General features: G+C 39.4%; 1 protein-coding gene across 2 annotated transcripts in view; it reads left to right on the forward strand.

Annotated features, from left to right (window-relative positions):
- Positions 1-9,690: 9,690 nt before the first annotated feature.
- Positions 9,691-24,072, forward strand: part of AKAP6 (A-kinase anchoring protein 6) — a 292,127-nt gene continuing 277,745 nt past the window's right edge. For both annotated transcript variants that reach the window (XM_087747148.1, XM_087747149.1), the window contains exon 1: positions 9,691-9,902. The gene's annotated coding sequence lies outside the window, so the exon portion shown is untranslated. The remainder of the gene's footprint in view (positions 9,903-24,072) is intronic.

The raw sequence follows: 24,072 nt of genomic DNA on the forward strand, positions 1-24,072 counted from the left end.
ACTGCTGGAAAGTTAAGAAGGGACTAGGAAGAAAGGATCTTTTTTTTGGTGGAAAGTGAACAACTGGATCAGCTGAGCTGTATTTGATGAATTTTATATGGAAAACTGTGGAATCCAGTCTTGCAATAGTAAAGTTTCTTTTCCATTTACCATCCAAGGCATGGATGCCTGTTCCTTTCCAGTGGCAGGCAAAGGCCAGACTAGACACCTAGAGGGGCTATGAAGGCATGGGCCAGCGTCAGCCTTGCTATACTAAGGACTGTGGAGGCTCAGCCACACCAAGTGAGGATGTGGTCTTCAGAGGCTGTGGCCAGTAACACCTGAAAAGTTCTACCAACGCATGTGAATTATGGTTTTGAGAGATTTCAAAGACCAAGAGCATGTGGAGGTTGAGTGATACAGGTAATTTGTTAGGGGAGGGTGCAAGCAAAGGAGAGGGGTGGTGAGATGGGCTGTGGCATAGGGAGAGCCTGGAGGAGGGTGGGGAGAAGATGTGGTTTTGTTGTAAGACTGGGAGGGGAAGAGGCAGTGATGCAGAGCGAGTTCAGGTCTACTAGGACTTATTAGATCAGATGTTGGGCTGTGTGAATGCAGCTGTACTGTTTTCAGGGAGAAGCCAGATATTGAGGCTATGCAGTCTCTTTAATGCAGCACAGAGCTAATAATGCTGGTTCACAGCCAGCTGTTCCTCGAGCTGTGAACAGTGAAGGTGCATTGCAGGGACCCCACAGTCTCAGCCTGATCTCATATCCCTGCCTCAGTGGCAGTGCCCACCCAAGCGAGCCCTGCTGCAAAACAGCTGGTGCCGGGGACCTAACATCTACACTACCAGCGTTGCAAGAGGTTTCACTGAAGGTTAGACCACGTCTAGTTCCCAGGATTAAATACTTCTTAGCAGTTGGAGTGTCCTGGGTGCACTCATGGAGTTCATCTTCTGGTTTAGCTTTGTGAGAAAGGAATGCAGTTCATGTCCTCAGGGCCTGCTCAGTGATTTGAATGCAAGTACAATAAACGCAGATGACTGGGAAAGCTGCTTTAAAAACACGCTCCTGCTTTGAACCAGAAAGCTAACTTAAGCACACACATGAGAATCAACCAATCTGGATCTAGTTTGTGTTTTGAAAGGCACCAACGTTGGTGTCTTGACATGGCCTTGGCTACTCTGGGTCAGGTGGACTGTTGCATTCAATATGTCATGGGGACAATGCTGCCTCTTGGTGTTTTGGCTCTGGTTGTCTTGGGGGACCATGGTGCCACGGCAGGATCGAGTGTTACTGCTGAACATCCCCAGCACGCCTGGCCCTGTAGAGAGGGGTCTTCCCTGAGTGGCAGCAGGCAGCAGGCACGCTGCGCCCAGATTTTCAGCTGTCAACCCTGCCAATTCAGGGCTGTGTTTTACTTCCCTGGGCCTGCGAGCATGAAGACTAACTCTTGTAGCCACTGTTCCCACAGCAGCTCCCTCAGTTTGTTTTGCATACATATTCATTGGCCAACTGGCAGATAAATCTGCTGTGTGGCTGAGGTTTGACGTAAGTTGTTTCACATTGTCCTGGGAGCACGTTTAAAAATCAGAGCGCCATTCAGTACCTGTGCCCTGGCTTGGCTTTGGCCTTTTCTTCTCAGACACTCAACAGCTTCACCACTTTGAAGGAAATTCTGAAAAAACACGGGTAAAGCCAAGCCCGTAGGTCACTGCGGCCGCTCTCTAGCAGGAAGTCCACTCAACCTGTACTCCAGGGTCAAATTAGATTTGGGGGCCTTGATGAAGTTGCCAGAGCTGCAAAAGGCTTTTCCACACCACCACCACCCCCCCCCCAGTACTGTCTTGATGACCAAATTTAGCACCTGGTGGGCTGGGAGCCCCCACACAAGGGCTGGAAGCTGAGGGGAAGGAGGGGGTAGGGAGGGCCCCACAGGTGGGATCAATAGGCCATGATGATCCCAGGTTTCTGTCGTTTCAGGGTGTGGTGGCAGGAAGAGGGTGCACTTGTGGCAACAGGTCAGTAAGGGGCCTTTGTCTTCAATGCACTGATGGTAGGTAGGAGAGGGGGGCTAACTTGGTAATTTTGCCTTTTCTGCTGGTGGGAAAAGTTGTTTCTGTCCTGTTTGTTTTTTTTTTTTTTTATATGGATGCTGAGTTCATGTAGGCAGGCAAAGGAGTGGCAGGCTTGGCTCAAATGTGCTGTTTCCATCTAGAGAACTTGTTTTCAGAGCAGTGCTATCTGTAGTAGGCCTGGATCAGTTGGGATGTTAAACCTGTGCTATGCTCCAGTCTGGGTGATAATGTTACACTTGTGCAACTTTTTTTATTGTCTCTAGAGCCTAAAACATTTGTATAGACTGTAACTGTAGCCAGAGCCACCTCTTGGATATAGAGAGGCAGCTGGTACAAATAGTACCTCAAATCTGCTAGGCAAAGGATATTTGTCCAAGGCCCAAAAGACAGTTAATGCCCATTCTGATGTGAGCAGGTTTGTAATATAAAACCTAATTTAAAAGTAACAGAAATAAGAAATAGTGACTATATTTCCAATATATGAAATAAAATATTTAAAGATATACATACATGCCCACATGGTGGGGATTCTGAATAAGCAAGTCAGTAACAAGGTATTCTAGCCATAAAAATAATGTAACTAAGTGTATGTGTCCTTGGATAGTAAACATAAGCAGTTATTGTTTATAGCACAGAGTGAGTAAACTTGTGAAGTTTGATGAGGTTGTTTCTACAGCGTATATGTACACTGCTAGTAAGGCCTTGCACAGACCTCCCAAAGAGCTGTAGCTGTGTCCCCTGAGGATGGTATGTACAGCTCTACTCCAGGCATAGGCATCTTGCTTGCATCCTGTTTGTCTGTTAGTGAATGATATTGGTTGTTATTTGATACCACCAGCCAAGGTGAAAAAAAATAAACAGCCAGAGCTTTTTAAAAACTTTTGTTAATTTTTTTTTTTTTTTTAAGATAATGATTTGCCTTCTTGCATAAAAATAAACAGATTTACTGTCTCCCAGCATCTGGGTCATTTCAGCAAATGGGTCAATGACTGGAATGCGAATTTTTTTATTCTGCTTATAGAAGTGCATGCTACACAAACTAGTTAATATGAGGTGGTAATATGCCAAGTGGGGCTTGTAATGAGCTGATGGACCTATTCTGTATTTTATTCTCTAAAGTTGTCTTTCTTCAGGGCTATCAAACTGTATGTAACATTAACTTCTTAACAATATAATGAATTGTTTTCTGCCAGTGCTAATTACTTCTGCTATATAGTGGGTTTTAGTACCTTGCGGCAACCTATGATCACCAGAAGTCATCTGATATTTCTTGCTGTGTTCTTCCTGCTGTTTTTTTTCTTTTTTCTTTTTTTACCAATAGCTCTGTATTCCATTACACTAGTAGCCAGATTTTTTTTGCCATCCTACTGTGTTTAAATGCTAACTTGGAATCCACTGGATGATGAACTATGTTTTTAGAAAGAGAATATAAAAGGCTAAAGCAGCCTTGTTGTAAACAGATGCTCTCAAAAGCATTTGCCCTATTAAGATAAGAACAATTTTTTTAATAATTATTAGGTTTTTTTAAAATTACTCTTGCCTTCAGATTCTAAAAATGGATCCCTGCTTTAACTAATATGGGGAACCATGCTGTGTTTTAGTCTCTGTGGCTATACATACAGCAGGTGACTTGAGTTTAGTTTAACGTAAAGTTTAGCCTAATAGTGGAATGCCTGAACTAACTTTAAACTAGCCAGTTTCAGATCTGTAAATCCAGCAGCATGAAGCCAAAATTATTATTCAGCTTTTCTCATGTCTCTTGTGTGTACTATGTTTATGCCATTAGCCTGTTGTTCCTAAAATGCAATACATAGCGAATGTGTGAAACAAGTGGGGAGGAGCATCACAGATTGACTGCAGGGGGCTGAGGTGAAGGAAGGAACATAGGATGTTTTAGAACACATTGGTCAAGTATAATATAGAAGTCAACCAGTGATGGTTGTCAGCTGCTTTTTTTCCCTATTTGTTTGCTAATAGTGTTACAGCTGTGCAAAAAAAAGTTAGTAGAATTTTAATGAAGGTGAAGTTTTGTTTTTTTTTTTTTTTTTTTTGACTAGGGATTTTTCTTGTTGGCAGGCGGGATTGAAAAAGGAAGTGAGTGTAGGAGGAATAGGCTGGAAAGTTACTGGCAGAGCAAAGTGTTGTCGATTCTGTAGGAGAAGGAAGATGAAACTATGCAGCATATTCCATAGTGTTTGAAGTGAAAATAGAAAAGAATTAATTATATAGGATTTAATGCTCAGGGATTTAAAGCTCACTGTAAGATGAGCTAGAAGGCTGAACTTACTGGTAATACCCTGAATGGAAAGGGGTGAAATTGATCTTCGGTGGTTGGAGAGGAGGATTTTGCAGTTTTCAAGACGTGAAGCGATCAGGTCTCAACCTTGAATCAGACCAGAATAAATAGAGAGGAAACATGAGAAACGAGTTCAGAAAATATGGAAAGGTGCATACAATGAGGTATTAGTAGTCAACAGATATGGCTGCAACAGAGGCAAAAACAAGACTGTGACCTCTGGTGCTGTCTGTTATGGTAAATGATGGAGTAGGCAGAAAAGTTCAGAGGCAGAATTTACAACTTGATTTGGGAAAGCTTAAGTTTTATTACTAGAAGTGACTGGTCTTTATATTGCAGATAGGTTGTATTTAATAACGTAAGGAGAACACTCTCAAGCTAATTTTACTTATTTTTTTCATATAAATGTTATTTTAATAAGCTGAAGACCTTCTAGGGCATTTTTCTTATTGTGTTAATAATATACTTCTTGGGTGGTTGAAAGCATGAGACCAAAGGAAAACAAATACACTAATATCACAATATTATATGCCCTGGAGTGCTCTAACAATGTAGTATTTCATCCAGAGCTAGACCAAAACACCTGGAGTTCATGTATCTCTCCATCTGAGGACCTCAGCTCATTAGTGGCTGGCAAAAGTGTCCCATTACTCATGTCCCTGCTGTAATCTTTCAGTGTATTGGGAATGAGAGTGATGCCTTGCTTTCTGACACAATACATTGAGTCGTTACTAAATAAGGTTTATGCTGGAGTGGAAAGAGTTTGTTCTACCATACGGATGTAGAAAAGGAGTGAATGAAATTTTTCAGGTTGTAAGAGTTACTGCTGTCTTTGTTTATTATATGTTCTTGACTGTTTTTTTTATAATTTGTGAAACTATTTCTGAATAGACTGAGTATTTGATGTTTGCACTAGATGCATTCATGTTATAGGGAAAGAAGAAACAAATGCACTACCAGTTGCAAACTTACTAACTTTCAAAAAGATGAAGCAATGCAGTTCTTGGGGAAACCGAGTTTTCAGCCTTTTAATCTTGTGGCCTCTCTCGAGACCCACATGCAGATAGGACTCAGCTCCCCTTCAGGCTGTAGTAACAAGTGTGAATGTGTTCATCGTGTAAGCAGGGACTTCCCTGTGTAATGATTTGGTATGAATGAGGGGCTCCAAACTTAAACTGGTGTATGGTTCTGGCTAGTGTGTTTGAGTTGTGGTAGTGCTGCTGCTTTTTTAATCACACAAGGGTGCAACTTTGCACCAGAACAGCAGTTCTCACACCTAGCCTTCCTTTAATGTGGGAACAGAGGCTCAGGTGACCTTGATGACAAAGCGGAAAATATCCCCTACCTACAATGTAGGCAGACACAGAAGTTTAATGAGTTTAGTCAAGGCAGACTGTGTATATCTCTGACCTTTGTAATGCAATGTTCAGTTGATGGGTTCAATACAATAGATTCAAGAAGACCTCGATTTATATCCATTTCCTTTTAGAGGAGAGGGATAGAGTTATTATCAATGTGTATGACTAAGCCTTTCCTTCTGACAGAGTCAACGGTGGAATGGAAACCCTGATATACAGCTGTTTAGGTAAGGCACTCCACGCAAAATCTGGGAGATGGGTTCTTGAACTGGATTGCAAAATCTTGAATGAGGATCATGGTTTCCTTTGTTGAGTGTCGTTACACGTTGCTGATCTGTTGTGCATCAGCATTCAGCAATTATGATTTTGGTTTTTATGCTTTTTAGTTTAAAGCCTGCTTCTGGCTTGTCTGACAGGTAATTCGGAACATGCAATTCTCATTTCCTTTGGTCCTTCAATGTACTTCCCTCTTTCTCTCGTGGCTATTTGGGTAGGGTAGCTGGCAACTGGTAAGCAACTGCTTTCCTTCATTTGGAGGGGGAAACAACACAAAAGGAAACATCTGGATTTTGTGGAGAAAAGGTCTGCAATGGCATTTTATTATGTTTAAAAGTGTTTGTGAGTTTGCTTCTAACTCATTTTCTTGATCATGGTTAAATGGAAAGTAAAGCATGTCAAGGTTAGTCCCTGGCTTATTACTGGCCTTACTGAGGGGAAATAGAACTTTTTAAAGTTAAGGCGGTGCCTACTTATGTGGCAAAGGCTTGCTTATTGAAAACCTCTGTGGATTGTGCAAATGTTAGTTAACCATGTAAACTGATAGTAAGGGAAAACAATGGCAGTAGGTAGATGAAACACTTCTTTCTTTCAGATGAACATCAATAAAACTTGTTCCCTTCAAAACAGTTGGGGGCATCCCAATTGGGGGAAAGAGAAAGACACTACAGCTTGTGCTGGAGAGGAAGAATGTTATTAAAATAAGAATTTAGAGTAAGAAATTTATGCCCAGCATTGAACCTGTGTTGTAATGATTGAAAGTAGGGTAAAATATTTCTACTTCGATAGAAAAAAGTATAGTCAAATCCCTGTGCTTTTGGCTTGGAAACCTACTGGTGATACTTCAAAAAGATCAAGGTGTTCATGTGGTGATAGGGTGGGTTGGGTACGTGCACGCTCTTTCTCTCTCTCTTGCCCCCCTCCCCCCCCCCCCCCATCTTCTGTTTCAGTGAACTGGAAGGAATGCGAATGGAAAGCAATTTTAAAGCTTAGATTTAAAAGTTATGTCAGTCCTGGGTTGGGTGGATAACTGCAGCTGTCTTAAAACAAAGGCTTCATTTTTTATTTTATTTAAAAAAAAAAAAAAAAAAAGCATCTGGAGCAGCTAGGCCCAGCTCTCTTCCTCTAGATCTGCAGTTTTAATTAGGAGGTTGCAAAGCTTGTGAGTGCTTTCTTTTGGATTCATAAGGTAGAAATTCCTTTTAGCATCTAGTGGTTGCAGTCCTCCACATAAATTCACTATAGTACCATTCATAACACCTATGCGACAAATCCTTAGTTTACAGTCTGCCTAGGATGTTCCTGGTGTAGCCATCTTGCACGCAATCTGACATGTGCCCTGGCTTATGATGGAAATTTTTTGGGGAAAAATAAACAACAGACTGATATTTAAAGAATACCAAACACTCAAATGTCAGGACAATCACTATGATTTTGTCTCGATTTACTTATCATTTGCATATGTGAATAAACAGACTCATACAGTCTGTAGTTAACAGTAAATAGGCAGAAGTCTTTGTAAAAATAGCCTGATGTTTTCCCTGCTCCTGCCTGACCTCCCTTCCTTCCCCATACTCTTCTGTGTCCATGGTAGCTGTGCTTCTACTTCTCCCCCACGACAGGAGCTTACATGGAGGTCACATGCAGCCAGGCATGTTCTGGAGGGTCCGGAGCATGAGCCTGGAGCAGGATGGCTAGTGGGGACGGCTACCCCACTGTGGTAGGGCTAGCCTAGGGTATGCTTCCCTGATGTGCCCACCCCACCAGTTGCACTTCCCCAGCATTCAGGAACAAAGGCCAAGCTGACGGGCATGAGGCAGAGCCCTCATATCAACTAGGTTATGACTCCTGGCTTGCCATAATGATGATCCTGAATCTCATCGTTTTCCTAAGAAAAACAAAAGCTCGCTGCTGCTGTTCAACTCCATTCCCGTAGCAGTAAAGGTAGTAAAAATCATAGCAAATAGTAATTAGCAAAAGAGAAATAGTTCCTTTAATAAAACCTTTCAGAAACTCATGTCATTTGAACAGTATGGCATTCAGCATACTGTAAACTTTGCTAAGTTGCAATGACATTCCTTAACTTTCATGTCAGTCCAACCTAACTCATATTTCAATCATGTTGTCCTCTGCTAAATTGTGAATTATATCCTCAGAGACCTAAGGAAGTTTTAAATGCTCAAAAGTCTAGAGCTGTAGCTTTTTTGTGAGAAAAACTTTATTATGGGTCACTAGACTGGATTTGATACTGAGTCAGTTTGAGCGCTTTATTTTGTTGTTTGGAATGACATAGGCTTAATGTTACAAGAGAGAAACTCTCAAAAATGAGAACATACAGGGTCAAGATGGCACTAATTAGAAAGGTTATGACATTTCCTAGGCTCATGAAGAGGCTTTGTATCTAATCCATTAATCAAAAGGTATGCATGTCTTTTTTTTTTTTTTCCTGTTTCTTTTCTTTCTTTCAAAGGTGGGTGATGGAGAAGATTGTATAATTATTTCCTACAGTTGCTTTTCAAATCAAAGATTTTTAGTTACAGGGTTGAAGTTTAATAGAATGAAGGGCTTCAGACAGTGGCACCCATATTTATTGGACATCTTCAGGGCATTGAGGATTCTTGGCTCAAGTTGGCCTTTTTTGTACTCTGGGCTTCAGTATATCAGATGTATAGGTTTCACCCTTTTTGTACTTTTTTTTTTTTTTTCCTACCATGTAGAAAGGGATTTTCATGGCTAGGGAAAGCTGTTTTTGCCAGAAACTTTTCTCATCCAAATAGAACTGGCGAGTGGCCAAAAATGTGCTGGTTCTTCTTGGGTTGTGAATTTTAATTTCCAGACAGCTCCTTTTAGTACTTGTTCACATAGCCGTTGCTTCTCTCATCGTTACTGTGAACAGAGGATGTGGGCAGGTTCCCCATGCCAAAGGTAACATCTACAGGCTCAGCCTCCAATCCCAGCCCCTCAGGTAGGTTACAGGGAGGGGCTCTCCACTTTGCTGGCCTTCCAGCTCTGCCTGGGAGGTGGAGGCTAGCAGCAGCGTGGCCCACTAGGCATGCAGCTTGCCCACAGCTTTCAAAGTCCTCGCTCATCTGCCTGCCTGATGGGCAGATGAAAGCCAGGCTACTCAGCATGCAGATGGTAGTGCAGGTTGCCCTACGGTTGAAAAATGATAAGGAGATTTTTACTCTGTTGGCTAGAAACTTCTTTACCCTCTTGCGAATAAAAAGGCACCCCCCCCCCTTTTTTTTAAACTCATTGTCATTCATTCAATAGTGTGAAATCTGCTTATTTTGAAGTATCAAGTGTTTTTCCCTAGCAACAAGATTTTTCTTGTAAATGACAGATTGGATGTAGGAGCAGGGTGGGGCAGGGTGAAAATATATCTTTCTTAAAATACTGTTGAATAACTATTGTCTTTACAGCCCTAGTGTTAAAATCATACTACTGACTATTTATTTTAAGTAAGGTTCCCTTACATGATAAACAAATTTGACTTACAAAATTTGTTCTTAAATCGATACACATGATACTAAGTTTTAAATATAAAAATCATTTATAGCTCATCCATCTCAATTCTGTATCACCACGCAGGAATAATTTGTCTAAAATGTTCCTTAATAAAAGGCACGTACTTGAAGATGGGCTCTAAAATCTATGGCACAGTACTTTAAAAGCCTGTTTGCATTTTGTCTGTTTCTTTAAAGGGCTTCCGTATTGTCTCGGGCTCCCCTGGAAATGCAGTAAGGATTCGTATCACATCTCGGTTGCCATAGCAACAGCAGTCTTTCCCATAATGAGCTGCATCATCTGAACTGATGTCACAGCATCATGCAGCAGGTCACACAAGGCACCTCCTAGTATTGCATCTTACAGATGTGCCATAAACATCAAAAGAGGATGATTTGAACAGGACATGGTAAGTGCAAAATCTTGTGCTGTTTTTAATTGCACTGTTATTTTTTCCTGTTTTATGAGGTTTCCCTAATGTAAGAATGTATGGGTTTTGCCTTGTGAAAATCATTTCGAAGAAGGATGCTGCATGCCTAAATATTATTTTCCAGTCAGACAGGCTAAGACAAAGGCCTACAGAAAACGTATTCAGTCTGAATGTTTAGGCTTGTCTTTGCATTTGTGATAATACCCTGAAGATTTGGAGAGAATATATTTAAATTTCACAATCCAATTAAAGTTGCTACAGTCCAAGTTGCTTAAATGGAAAGAATAGCTGTTTTCAATTTTAATGCCATAAACATAGCTTGTTCCTCTCCCTGTCTCTTTATTTAAGCATTCCTAGTTTGGGTAGCTCTTCTTTTAACCTATTTTATTTCAATAGCATGAATATCACCTATTTGCTTTCATTGGCCTTCCATAACATGATAGTACAGAAAATACTTTGCAAACCGGTGCTGAACAAGCAACTGGAACAGTATTCATTTTAAACATGATTCAGTACTGTCCTATTTCTGTTGCTATTCTTAAAAAAGAAAAACATTTATATAATTGTCAAACAATAATCAGGTGTTTTGAACGTACAGCAGATTTTAGCTTTTCTACTGTTTGACTTTCTTTCAATCTGTTTTTTAAATAGTAATATGAATTTAGTGAATTTTAGATCTATCTTTTACTGGAAGGAAAAAAGGTTTGGTTTTTTTTTTTTTTTCTGCTGCAACTGCAGTAAAAGGTGTAGCTGAAGATTCAGGCATTCTGAGGGGGTTTGCTATGAATAAAATAATAATAGGAATAATTATAAAGGCTTCACCTCTATCATGGGAAGAAAATACTTTTATATTTAACAAACTGGTTAAAATAATGTCTATAATATTTAGCAATTCTTTGCAATGTCGAATATTTGTTTATTTTGTATTAAGGTCTTGCTTCTGGAGGCCAGGCTAATTTTGCTTAACTTCAAGTTAATCTTGCTGGATGGTGTACAGCAACATTAATTGTTTGATTTTGCATGTTGAAAAGATTCAGTCTTTCAGCTGCTTGCTATTAGAAGGAAAGAAAAGACCAGACACATGTCATTTTAATTGATCAATATGTCCACTAGGAATTAGGGAGTGGTCTCTGGCTCTGTTCTCTCTGTGTAGTTTATATTTCCAAAGTGCAGCAAGAAAAAATAGCAACCACTAATCTTGTAGTGATGTCTATATTTATTGTGGGGTTTAGTCCCTTATACTTGATAAAGTATGAAGTAGTAAATATAATGAGATCTGACTGCTCTTCACAGGAATGGGTGTGATGGTCTTGTCTGGCACAAGCTGGAATGGAGCTCCTATATCTTAATTAGACAGTCTGTACTGCATCATATATGCTTTTTTCAGCATGGTCTGGGTACATTTGTTGGATTTTTTCCTACTGCAAAACACAAAGCAGGTGACTGTAAATGAACATTACAGTGATGTTGCTTTATTTATTTGTGATGCATTTTACAGTGTGAAAGTAGTGGTCTCCTGCGCTTGCTGTGCTCTCATCAGGCAAACTCGGAAGGTATGAGTTAGCAAGAGGAAGGGAGGGAGGGCGGGACAGCTGATGTCTGGCTAGTGTCAGAATTAGAGACGTGAAGAGAGCTGGTGAGCAATGCATTTAACTTGCAACTTTTGGGACCATCAAAGAACAGTTAATAAGGCAAGAGCGTAAGACATGCTTGGTTGCAATATTATGTCTTTATTAATAACAATGTATTTTGTTAGATTTTGCAGGTGACTTGATTATCACTACAATTTCTCAGACTAGAATTAAAAATGAGGGGAAACATATTGGGGAAAAAACAACTTTTGACAGTATTCATGGAGAGATCACCTACTATGAAGCCCCCAGTGCAGATTTTTTTTTTTTATTTTTCTGATAATGAGAATGCAAATCCTGTTGTTTTTCAAACATAATTTTTTTTAAAAGTTCCTGTTACTCTCTATTCCACACCCTTCTCACAGCACTGTTTGCTCTGGGAAACGCTAGCTAATAATGGAACTGTGATGACACTACTTGTTTCTTGGTGAACATCTCTGCTAATTCTGACTCTAGCTGAATGTCTTGACTGTAGCATACTTCCTGTTCATTTTCATATGGGCCCAAGCGTTTCACTGAGGCCTGTATATGAGGATATGGAAGAGTATGGAGTGATGAAGAGGATCTTGCTATAAAAAGCCAGCCTGACTGCCTGAGATAGGCAGTCACCGAATGTAGAAACACTACAGATGTAATACAATTTTGCTTGCTGTTGAGGCAGATTCATAATTGGTACAATTATGTGTGAGACAGTATTCAACAGTAGGAAAACTGTGTTGCTTTCAGTTTTGTTCCGCAGCTGGTTTCGCTCATCATTACTGAAGGCAATATGTTTAGTAAATACAAGTATTCCTCTCCAAAGTAGCTGAATTTGGACACTTATTCTGGACGCTAGAGTTCTTCTGTATATGCAGTTTCATACTGATGTGTAGTTGGAGATGGGCGTATACTAGCAAACTGAAAGGATGTTACTTTTTAATGTTTGCTTTGCTAAAGGATTTTATTATATCGTTAATTAAATAGTAGTTACATAGCTTAGTGCTCTAGACTTTATCTTCTGTGCATCATGTCATAGTAAAAGAGTGGTGGGTGGGTGTCCCATCCTCCCCAGCCCCTGGCGGCTCTGGAATGGGTCTGTGTCCAGGAACTCATCCCTGGAAAGTCAAGTCAAAGGAGTCCTCTTTATCAGAAGTGCTCAGGCATTGATTAGAACTGGTGGCATTTCCAAAATGCTGGTGAGATAGTTCCTTCAAAACAATTGAGGAACTAAAAATAATTAAAAAATACTATGCCATGTCATAATTTACTTGCACCCTTCTGTTAAAATCACTACTGTGTCATGAAAGAAATACTGACAGAATTCTGAGCTTGATGGTTTTGTGTGTGTGTGTGCTGAGTGCTATTAGCTTCAGGAAGACGTACAGTCAGCCAGAATGTCTGAAGTTCCAGATTTGTATTTAAAAGAAAAAAGATTTATATGCATTAAAAGATACCCTATTTATCTTTTGAAATAGTATATTTACATTTTGTATTGTAAGTATGGCCTATGCTATATAATGAAGCGTCTGTATATTTTGTAATGAGACATTCTACTGGTATTAGTGGGATAAAATTAATGATACGTGAATGCAAAGATGACTTCAAGGGATCATCTTGCAACTAACCTATGTCTGAATACTAACATTTCTGTGGGCTGGAGGGGAAAAAGGCGCCCTTCGCTTTGCCCTTTTGATGAAACCAGCCACTCATTAAAGCAGATTTCAGCTGCAGAAAATAAAAATCGTATACGTTGCCCCTATCACGAGTCACCTGGGCTGGGCCAGGTTTTTCCTGCTGCAGGAAGGGAAGGAGCAAAAGGAAAAGCTGAGCTGGATGGAGAGCCAGAAGGAGTCTAGACTGCCGCTTTATGCAGTGGGGGACCAGGATGTACAGTGGATGGAAGTGGCAACAGATAGGCGACTGTATCTGACTCACTGTCATGATCCAGAACTCTCCTGAAGAGACAGCTGCTATCCTGGGCTTCTCAGCTTCTGCAGGCTTTGGCATAGGGGAGGAGAGACCTCAGCTACATTCCTAACCCTAACACATTCTTGCTATAGCCATTTTCTATTTTGTCAGTGCTTAAAGGCTCCCTGTCCCTTGTTTGCTGAGTGGGCACGTATGCTTTTTAGTCAGTTCTCTTGTACAAAGGCCAATGGAGTATTTTCTTTCTCATGTCTGGTTTTGTATCTAACGTTTCCTACTGATTTTAAAATAAAAGCACCAGCACCTAACCCCACTTCACACCCATCAAGTCAAACCTAAAAATGCACAATATAAATCCCTTAACTGGCTTGGTATGGTCATAGTAGTTTTAACTACATGAATAGTCATGCTATGTATCTATATATACACGTGTGTGTGTGTATATATATATATTACATCAGAAGGATCACCACAAATCTCACTCTTTAAGAGTATCAAAATGTGATTTCCTGAAGCAAAAGTTTTCTTATTTTTAAAATGCCTTCAGAAAAGCTTTGCTTCATGAGGAAAAGGGGTGGGGAATAAAGGGAAAAAAAAACAATCCAGATAGCTCTTCCCTGCCTGTTTTGTGGTTAAACTACAGGTTTCAAATATCTAGACTCTTGGGTACTTCGAATCCCAGCAAGGCTGACTCAGCTTTTCATCCCTCCAAGGTCAAAAAAATTCAGCTCGTTTACAACGTCTGGCACTTTCAGACAAGATGTTTAAAGCCAGGAATGCTCTCCGCTCTGCGTGAACTCTCAATTCTTATGGCATGTGTCAGATACAGGCTTGCCCTGGCAGCCTTGGACGAAATGCTGTTGCCACCTGCTTCTTGTCCAGTATTCAATCCTGATGCCAGGCAAGGAGGTGCTTTCTCTCAACTGGTAAATGAATGTCCTCTAAGGCACCTGGAAGTGGAGATAGCTTGTAAATTTAAGTGAAGTATTCTCCATCCCAGAGGAAAATCATTGTGTCCTGTGGAGAGTATCCACCTCAAAGTTAAGGGTGGAGGATGAGCACTGTGAATTGTAATGCTGCTTTCTTACCTTTGACAGCTAAGTGGCTTCTGCAACTGTTATGAGCACGCAGGGCAAGTAGTCGCTCTCTGGATGACTGATTGTTTTGCAGGGTGAGGCAGCAAAAAGGCGCTGTGCAAGGGGAACCACAGGACCCTCCATGCGGCAGTCAGGCTTCTGTGAGGCTGAGTACAGGCGCAGAAAGGCCTGACCCCAAGTACTGTTAGTGCACCAAGTCAAATCAGTTTCTCATAGACACTGAGTATACTAAGTACATAGCCGAAATGTGCTCTCTCTCTTTGGCAAAGAGATCTTTCAAGTGATAGTGATTTCCATGAGGAAATAGCTCTATGAAATAGATTTCCCAGCCTCCATGGTACAGTGTCTTGTGGGAGCTGACACACTTAAAAAGGCGGCCTTTGTTAGTATTAGGTTGTACTAAAAGAAGTCCTAGCTTTTAGGTGAGGAAGTACCCAGCTGCGATAATCAGTTCTGTTTTCAGTCTAACTGCAAATCGATTACTTTTGTATGTTTTTTTCTTTCAACAGTTGCCCTGTACTGATTGTCCTGTAAGCTGGACGTTGTCGTAGTTTCAGGATTAGAATGAAGACATGAAGTTGCTTCATGAGCTGTCAAAGAGTAATATCAGTTTTTTGCCAGCTTGATGTGTAGATAAATTAAAGGAGGCATGTATCTGAATATAAAACAAGTTGAGTGCCCCCCTGTCCCGTCCCACCCCCGTCCCCTGCAGAGTCATTTTCGTGGCATTGTCACTCTGGACTAAAAGCTTGTAGCTGAGTCTCTACTTCAGTCTGAAAATGCATCCCACCTAACCTCCATTAGCTCCTCCTTGCACACTATGTTAGACTTCCATTTCTTGTTTTCAGCTCCTGTTCAATTCTATCATGTATTGACTTCCTCTGTGTCTTACTTGCTCCTTCCAGCTTTCTGTTCCTGATGTTACACCTGTAATTGCTTTCTTCTACGACGTTGTCATTCACTTTTTATTTAAATCCCTTGGAAAAAAGTTGCAGTTCCTCTGGACAGTCTCTAAAAAGCTGTTTATGAAAAGTTATATACAGAAAACTTGTGGGACTTCAGGGTTATTACTATGTTTTAAAACAACAAAACAATTTGGATATTTCTGTCAAAGTTTGGATAGGACCCTTACAGTGGTAGGGGCTATACAAATACCTGAGAAATGAAGTCTTTCCTGACTAGATTGCATTAATTTTCAGTTTAAATTGAGATAAGAAACTATTTTCCTCACTTTTCCTAAAGATCCCTCGTAAGGGATAAGTAACATGCTTCTTGCATGGGATAAGTAACAAGTTTCTTGGCAAACCTTTGGCAGAAGGAGACGTTATTTTTCTTGTTGCTCGTATAGTACTTCAAAAAGAATACAATCTTTTTTTCTGTGTTTGTACTTTCCTATTTGTGCTTCTGTGTTTGTTTTCTGAGGTTGGTTGTTTTTTGTTCGTGGTGGTTGTATTGGATAAAGCTGAGCTCATATTGGAGATCTGTGAAATTTCAAGGGATTTAAGGCAAAAAAATGATTGTTACCTACCCTAAATTAGGCTGCAACTTAAAACGATGAGCTTGGGAACGTTCTCATCTTTCAAAAGAGGAGGATCTGCTTGTCAACCTTTTTTAGACAAACCTTGACTGTGCTGTTTAAAATGAAACATAATTAAAATCTGTACCTTAGTTGCTGGAAGCTGGACCTTTATATGCTTATTTGGCAACAGAAAGCAAAAAGTTCTGTGCACTTCTTAGTTTTTAACAGAAATTAGCGCATTTGTTTTAGAAGTTTTAAAACAGCGTTTCCTCTATTGGCTAGATAAGTGCTTGTCCTTTGTTTGACAGATTGCGGTTACAGAATATCCACTGCCAATGGACCTGATATAAAAAAAATTCTGCAAAATAGATTAAAAAAAATAAGAAAACATCATACCTGCCTACTGAAATATTAGGCTCATTAGGTAGGAAATTGGAAAGTAAGGATAAATGCTTGGTTTGTGCTACGAAGTACAACCTTAGATGCTTGTAAGTAAGCCTACCGAGAAATAATGTTGAACAGGTGACTTGTATTGCATTTTTGCCCTTTGAATAAGCACAATAAGATTTTTGACAGGTACTTATTTGATAGAGGCTGATAGAGCTCATACAGTGAATACAAACCAAAAAGAAAGGAGCTAGATATGGTCAAGCCTGAGGGCTGTGTGAGCTTGTTTTTGAGTTGATATTGCAAGACAAGTCTTAAAGAAACTCAAATAAAATACTAGTTAGCAATGACAAAACTAATGAAAGACTTTTCTCAACACTTAGTTTTTGGCATGAAAAAACTGCACTTCAGAGTTGAGTGCTATTGACAGAATAACTGGGGTCTATTGAGAATGTTTTCAAATAAGGACATCTTTCAAAGCTGTTGCATGTAGCTACTCCAAGCTGCTTACAATTTTCAAGTGTGTTAGATCATGTTTAGAAGCAGCTTTTCCTGCTGAGGAGGCTAATTCCCTGGCCAAAGCATTTCTATACTAGCAAGTATATATCCTTCCTGTGCTTTAAGCTGCACTGCTAATCTCCTAAAACATACCATATTTTGTTATAATAGTAAATTATATTTTGATTGCCACAAAAAACCCCACCCAAACCCCATAGCTTCAACTAGCAAAGGCTGCTATCTCTCAGATTTCGGCACGTCTAGTCTGTGTTGCTAAGGCAGTGACACAGCAGACATGTGAGTTGCCATTTTAAGGGTCAGCTATTAAAATATGCAGGGTATGTTTTATAGATCCTAAATGTGTCATCTAGTCTTGTTCCTTCTCAAAACTTTATTGTAGTATTTTACTAGGTCATTAACAATAACAGCCCTGTTTAGTTTTTGATGACATTATGCACAGAAACCTTGGAAATTAATTAGGGGATTTTTGGTTTTCTTGTATCTGGGAAGGTGGAGTCCAAATATGCTCTGTGCATGCTGTAGGAACAGGCAGTGTTTCAGCAACAGTGATGACTGCTCTTTCAGAAGAAAATAATTTTAACTCTCCAAGTGCTTGGCATCTGTTCGCAATGCAATAGCTTTTTAAAGTAAACCTTCAAATAAATGGAGAGATTTGATTTTGTATTTGTGAATTATGCAGGAAACTTCTTACTATTCATTTTGTTCAGCTTCATTATGCTATTTTGAATTGGATTGGAACTTCAGTTTCATTTGCTGGTCCCACCTACGTGATCCCTTTTCTTTGTTGTAAAGTCACTTTAGTCAAGAGGGATAAATGCCCCTCAAATCTCTGTTGTTCTCTCTTCTCGTTGGGCAATACGGAGAAATGTTTGTCAGCACATTGAGGGCCTGAACGGTGAGTTATGTAGGACACTAGTACTAGATTAATATTTGTTTTGGTAAAGACCTTAGGAGTTCTCCCTCCTGTACTTGTCATGAAAATGTCCTGAAACTAGTATGAGGACTTCCTGGGTTTAAATTTTAGTGTAAGATGATATAGAATAAGACCTGGTCAGAGAATTGATAAGCTGAAGAAAGGTAGCCTTGAGCAGATCTGTGGTACCTGAATCAAGGAGACCTGGAAACTGCTTCTGACTCTGATACTAAATGTGCCCCTTGCACATCATCTCTGAACTTGTGCCTCTCGTTCATCACCTGTGGAATGGACATAATGATACTGATCCCCTTTGTAAAGCACTCTATATAAGTGCTAGGTGACGCTACTATCAGTTTAACTTTACACACACATATATATAAACAGGCAAGACAGTAGCAGATGCCAGACAGAATGGTGGAAGGGAACATTGATGAATAAAAGACAGTTGTGGGTGCTGAAAATAAAATGTAAATATCTAAAGGAAGGAAATTAGCTTTTGAGATTTTTGTCCTGAGATAAAGGACTGCACAGTAGAAGACTTACCAATGTATGGAAAACTTTGTGGTTTTGGCAACACAAAAATTATATTTATAAGTAGTGCATGCCAAACTGTTGACACTGCTTAATTGAAAATAAAAGCTTAACTCCACAATTAAGTTTGAAAAGACCAGGCAGATATCTCTACTGGCTGACTCTAAGCAATTTGCATATAGACAGAGGCAGCAACACCTGGTCTGTAAAGCTTGAGGCAATATGTGCATGCCATTTTGCTGTAAAAGAAATTATTCCTTTTTTGGGAAAGAAGGGGGACCCATCAGGCGTTTGCGTGACCTTCAAGGGCTCCTTTCCACAATTAGTGCTTGATAAGAATTGTTCTGCAAAATGCTGTTTTCTCAGTCATTGCTCATTCATTAAAACACCTATCATTGATCTTCATTAAACTTTTTTTGTCTAGGTTTTGTTCAGAGAGCAAACAACCCAAAACAGCTAATGACTGATGGATATGCATTAAAATAAATGTAAGATACACAGGTCTAACATCTGTTCTGAATTAGGCAGACCCCTGGGTTCTGGAGATATCGCTCTTTCCAGTCTAATAAATACTTATTTATTTATAGAAACAAAAATATCTGTAACTGTCAAGTGAGCTAAGGATGTATATTTCCAATTCATGTGCCAATAGATCAGGGAAGAGGAGCATGGAAAGAAGGGCACCTTATGAGTGATTAAAAATAGCCCCCACAATTAACCTGTATTGTTTTCTGACTCCCAGTATAATTTAGAATTTTAAAAAAAAAAAAAACAAAAAAACAAACAACTAAGGATGCATGTAATATGTAAATAAAACAAGCTAGTATGCTAAACTTGGCAGCTAAATTTAATGTTAGACATATTTGAATTCCAACAGCATATTTTCTTGACCTTTCTTGCATGGCTTATACGGTAAACTGTGTGTTTCTCTGTGTTCCTATTGGGTGTTAATTGCTGATGGAGTGTTAGTGGGTTTTTTGTATTATTCTTATAAACTCACTAGTACCTCATGGTTTTAACTAACCCTTAATAAGTTCAGACTCTGGACAGCAATTACCTAATCAAATGTATGAAGATAAAATAAGGTTCTGAGAAACATTCCTTGATTTGTCTGGTGCTTTCGTTGGTATGGGAGAACCACAGGGAAGGCAGAGGTTGTAGAGAACCTGAACAAACCTTCAGTCTGTGAAATGGTATTTCCCCCCTCTACATTCAACCTGAAAATTACATGTTCTGAAAGTGAAATTTGATAGCATTTGGAGACAGGAAAAATGCTGGTCTGACAGGGCTCAGCATTTTTTTTTTTTTTTTTTTTTAGCAATATTTTCCTAGACTGGAGAAGGCCTCAGGGATTATAATTAGCCTGTCTTGGGCTGATTAGTGTTGGGTACTTGAAGATCCTTGATCAACAAAATAACATATCCTGACAGCCTAGTGGGAGGAAGTCCAGCATTTCACTCCTCCCTGCAGGGAGCTGAGAAAAGAATCGGTTTGGTAGGTTAAATCCTTTTGTGAGGAAAAAATGCTGGATGTATTGAATACTTAGAGGTGGTTATCTCCTGGGCCAGGATGCACTGGAGGCTTTATTCCAGCCTTTCAAAGCATTTTACTGAAAGTGAGGAAAGTATGATCTGTGGCATAAGACTCCGTTTAAGCCCTCTTTATCTTATTGATGCTTCCTAGCTGTTAGCTGTGCCATAAGCAAAATTTAGCTTTTTCTAAGACAAAACCATATATCTTTATATCTGCAACTTAAACTACACACAGAAACGTACTGGTGATTAAAAGGCCAAATAGATCTTTTCTGTTGACCTATGTAGCTCTATGATTGGAAAAATTGTAAACAAGCATTTCAGTTTTAATTACATATATTTTAAATCTAACTTCATAAATGAGTTTATATTATTTGCTAAAATAGAAATGCAGCTGTCTGTGTTCAACAAAGACTAGAGAATGAGTAATTAAGTGGAATGTAGAATGTGTATATTAAAAATGGTTCAAATTTCTTTCTGAAAATTGTTTCAAGTAATCCTAAAAGATCTTCACACAGAGAACTACAATACTCAGTAATGTACTATTTCAGCAAGACTATTTTTGCAAACTAAACCTCTATGAATAGTTGCATTGTTTGTAATCAAAAAACTTCGGAGTTGGTTATACTATCAGACATCATTTGATACAGTTTGTTTGCAGCATTTTAACAATCTCTTCTAAGACATAGCTGTAAAATATCACAGAATCAAAGTTAGATTCAAATGGGATGAAAAAGGCAATACTCCAATAACAAACAAAACTCCATTCAGTGACCCTTTAGAAGACTGCTAAAGATGTAGATATAGGTCAGATTACCAGCCATTTGACATAAAATTTATGAATCTAGCAGCAACTCTGTGGTGCTGAGAGTAGAAGAAAGTCTAATAACGTTTCCCCATCGTTGTCAATTGTACTAGGGCCTAGTATTACACTTTTTGGGTGGTAATGCAGTACAAATAATTTCCTTTTTTTAAGGGGAGGAAAAATATTGTTCTTTAAGATTAAAGAGATTAGAGGAGTAGAAGTATGGAGGTGGGAATGGAAACTGATATCTAAACGTTCACTTGACTAGCTCAAGTGTGTGCACCAGGGACATTAACTTTGAATCCAAGAAACAAATCTAGAACATATTGAAACACAGCAGGGAAAACTTGATTAACAAATGCACAAATAAAATGTGAGCTTCTGAGAGTGAGTTTTTTGTTTTTAAATAAGAGTGAGGGAGCTAAAAGGGAATAATGGTACTTTAATGGCTCCCAGGCTTTGCAATGAGATAATTGCTGCTGCAGCGACAAGGAGGAAGACTGTCAGAGTTCCCTTGAGAGCAGTGCAGTGCAGAGGCTGGGAGGAGCAGGGTCTGCAGCACAGCAGCAGTGGGTGCACTGCTGCTCAGAGTGGGGTTTAGTCTAGTTACTACCTGTAATGATCATGCATGCTTATAAATTATGTCTTGGAGCAGCCCAGAAAAATCAGCACAAGGTTAGTCTTGAAGCTACCTTAGCACTTCTTTCTTTTCATGATCATGTCTCTCCTGCTATTACAGGCATACCAGTGAAACTTGCCTCAGGAGGTGTTTGGATATTGTTCAGGTCTGACTCCGTTACAACTGATTTCTCATGTTTTGCTTCTAATGGAAATAAAAACCTGTGAGTCTTATTCAAGGCTTACAGGAGTCATTAATAAGCTTCAGGCCCAGTATCTTCCCATGTTGTGGTTTATTTTATTTTTTTTTCCCCCTCTGGTTCTGTGATTTCCCTAAGGAAAGTGTCATGTGGTAAATTGAATGAAGCCAAGTAGAATACTTGGAAGCAGCAAAACCATTTGAAATGTGTGTGCCTCATTTGAGAATCAAAGGCTTGAAAAAAGGCTGTATGACTAAAGAGTTGGGAATAATCTTGTTCCTCAGTTTCCTGCCAAATAAAGAAAATGTTATTGGTATCATCTGTGAAATTCAGGTTGCTGTTAGAGTATTGTGGAGTGCTAAAGTATTTTTTGTGTGCTGGAAAGCTGATTAAGATCGGAGCACGAGTAATATTACGCAGGTGGGGTTTAGATTCATTTTTCAAGAAGCTAACATGAATTCTTTGCCTTCCTGAGTGGTGATAAAATATCTTACTAAATTTGAAGGGTTTTATCCTGGCTACAATTTTTGAAATATAGTATCAAGCTTCAAAATTGTAAAGAAGCCAAAATTTTCAGGAATGCATCAAGAGCTTTAGAGATGTGTGGCTTTATTTTCTAAAAGGCCAAGTAAGATATCCGTAGCCTGAAAGTAAAATTAAAAAATTCATTGATTTTTTATGTCAGGAGGGCTACACTGCTTGATATTGGCTTATAGTTTCATTGGTTTTGCTCTTATCTGAAATGTGAAAAATTCCCAATACTGAATCTCAGAATAAAAGATTCTTGTTGTACAGGAAACAGTTTCAGGTAGTGATTTCTTTGAACTAAAGCATAATTGCAAACTTAAAACATGAATTTACAGGAATTATTTATGATAGCCCCAGGGAACGAAGTCCTATTTAATGAAAAAGCAGGGATCGTAGTGACAAAGTGCATGAGCACTAAGAACATTAGTTTCAAGATCCACAACTCCATCTGCTAATGTAATTCAATGCAATTTTGGAAAAATCAACAGTAGGTACACTAGATGCCAGTTGTTTTTGTAGATTCTAAAAACAAGAAACCTAAGCACAGTACTGTGATCTGTTTTGGTATTAGTGTTATATTTCTATGGTTATTGTTGTTGTTATTGTTAATGTTGTCAGAAAGAGAGACTTAGCATGTGAAGTCATGCACAGATGCACACAAAAGTCCCGAGTATGTCCTCCCCACCCCAAAAACACATACTGTGTGAGTCTGAGAGCAGGCCTGCAAAGGAACGTACCAGGAACATGGCAAGTATGTGAGAAGATATTAAAGATTTTTGACATGAGCTCCTACATGACATATAACAACCCTGTTAGGTACTCCCTCCATCACTTATTGACAGGTCAGATTTTTTTTTTTTTTTAAGAAGTGATTCTTGCTGCTAGAAATATGTGGGGAGTGCTAAACAAGAGAGTCAATAGTATCCTTTTGGGATGCTTGGGCAGACAGGGAAGGGACTTGAGAGGAAGAAAAGAATATGCCCAGGGTGTGCTTGTGGTATCAGGGTGCACAAGGAGATACAGAGAGGCAGCCAGGACCAGCCCAGCTGGTGAGAGTTAGAGTCTGGAGAAAGCCCCTTAGAGAAGGGTCACAGAGCAGGAAGAAAGAGTTTGGTAAGAACTACCTCAAGCAAAAGAGGGGAGAAATCTGGCTGCTACAGGCTGAATGGGTTTGCTGTGGGCTGTAACAAGCTGAGGGAGAATGAGGTAACAGCTGATATAAGCAGGCCAGAAGTTAACTGATGCTTAAAGACTCCACAGGCTCCTACTCCTATGCAGCTTCTGTCAAAATAACATGAACACTGCAAACTCCTCTGTGGCCATCTAATGGGTATGATGCACTATTTCTAGTCGTATTGGGAATAAGTCTAAGAACGTTAAAGTACAATGTGCAACCAAATACATCTAATGGCATTATCCAGTATGGTTACAGCATGCAGAAAATGAATCAGCAGCAATTTAAGAACATAATAATAAATTTAACTTCGGCTAAGCAAGCTCATTTTTTAAATCCTTGGAGACTCTGCAGGATGTTTTAATGGGTCTTTTGTGATGTGGATATTTCCTTAGTTTTAAAACTGGACTAAATAGGTTCATTTTGCATAACTTGGGAAGGAGCCTTCATACGGTAATGATTTTAGGTCACTGCTAAGCTAGACCAGATGTGGATGAATGGCTTAACAGTGAAATGCTGCATATCCCATTACAAAGCTTTTTAGGCCTATATACTTACCCTCTTGGCAATAAGCTTGCAATTAATGAGTAAGTCCTTAATACATAGTCATATGTCAGAAAAGGTAATAGTTCCACCACAGTTCTCAATGATTTTGGGGAACCTTTGAAGCCAGTTATTGGCAGAATAAATTGATGGAGCCATCTGTAATTAGGAAGAAGTTAATCTGTGTATCATTGCCACCCAGAAAGATATTGTCTCCCTCTGTGTTATAGAGGTTAGCAAAGAA

This window comes from Nipponia nippon, unplaced genomic scaffold (assembly GCF_047370975.1).
Source record: "Nipponia nippon isolate SJK-2023a ecotype South Korea unplaced genomic scaffold, ASM4737097v1 scaffold_11, whole genome shotgun sequence".
In the NCBI taxonomy this organism is placed as follows: domain Eukaryota; kingdom Metazoa; phylum Chordata; class Aves; order Pelecaniformes; family Threskiornithidae; genus Nipponia; species Nipponia nippon.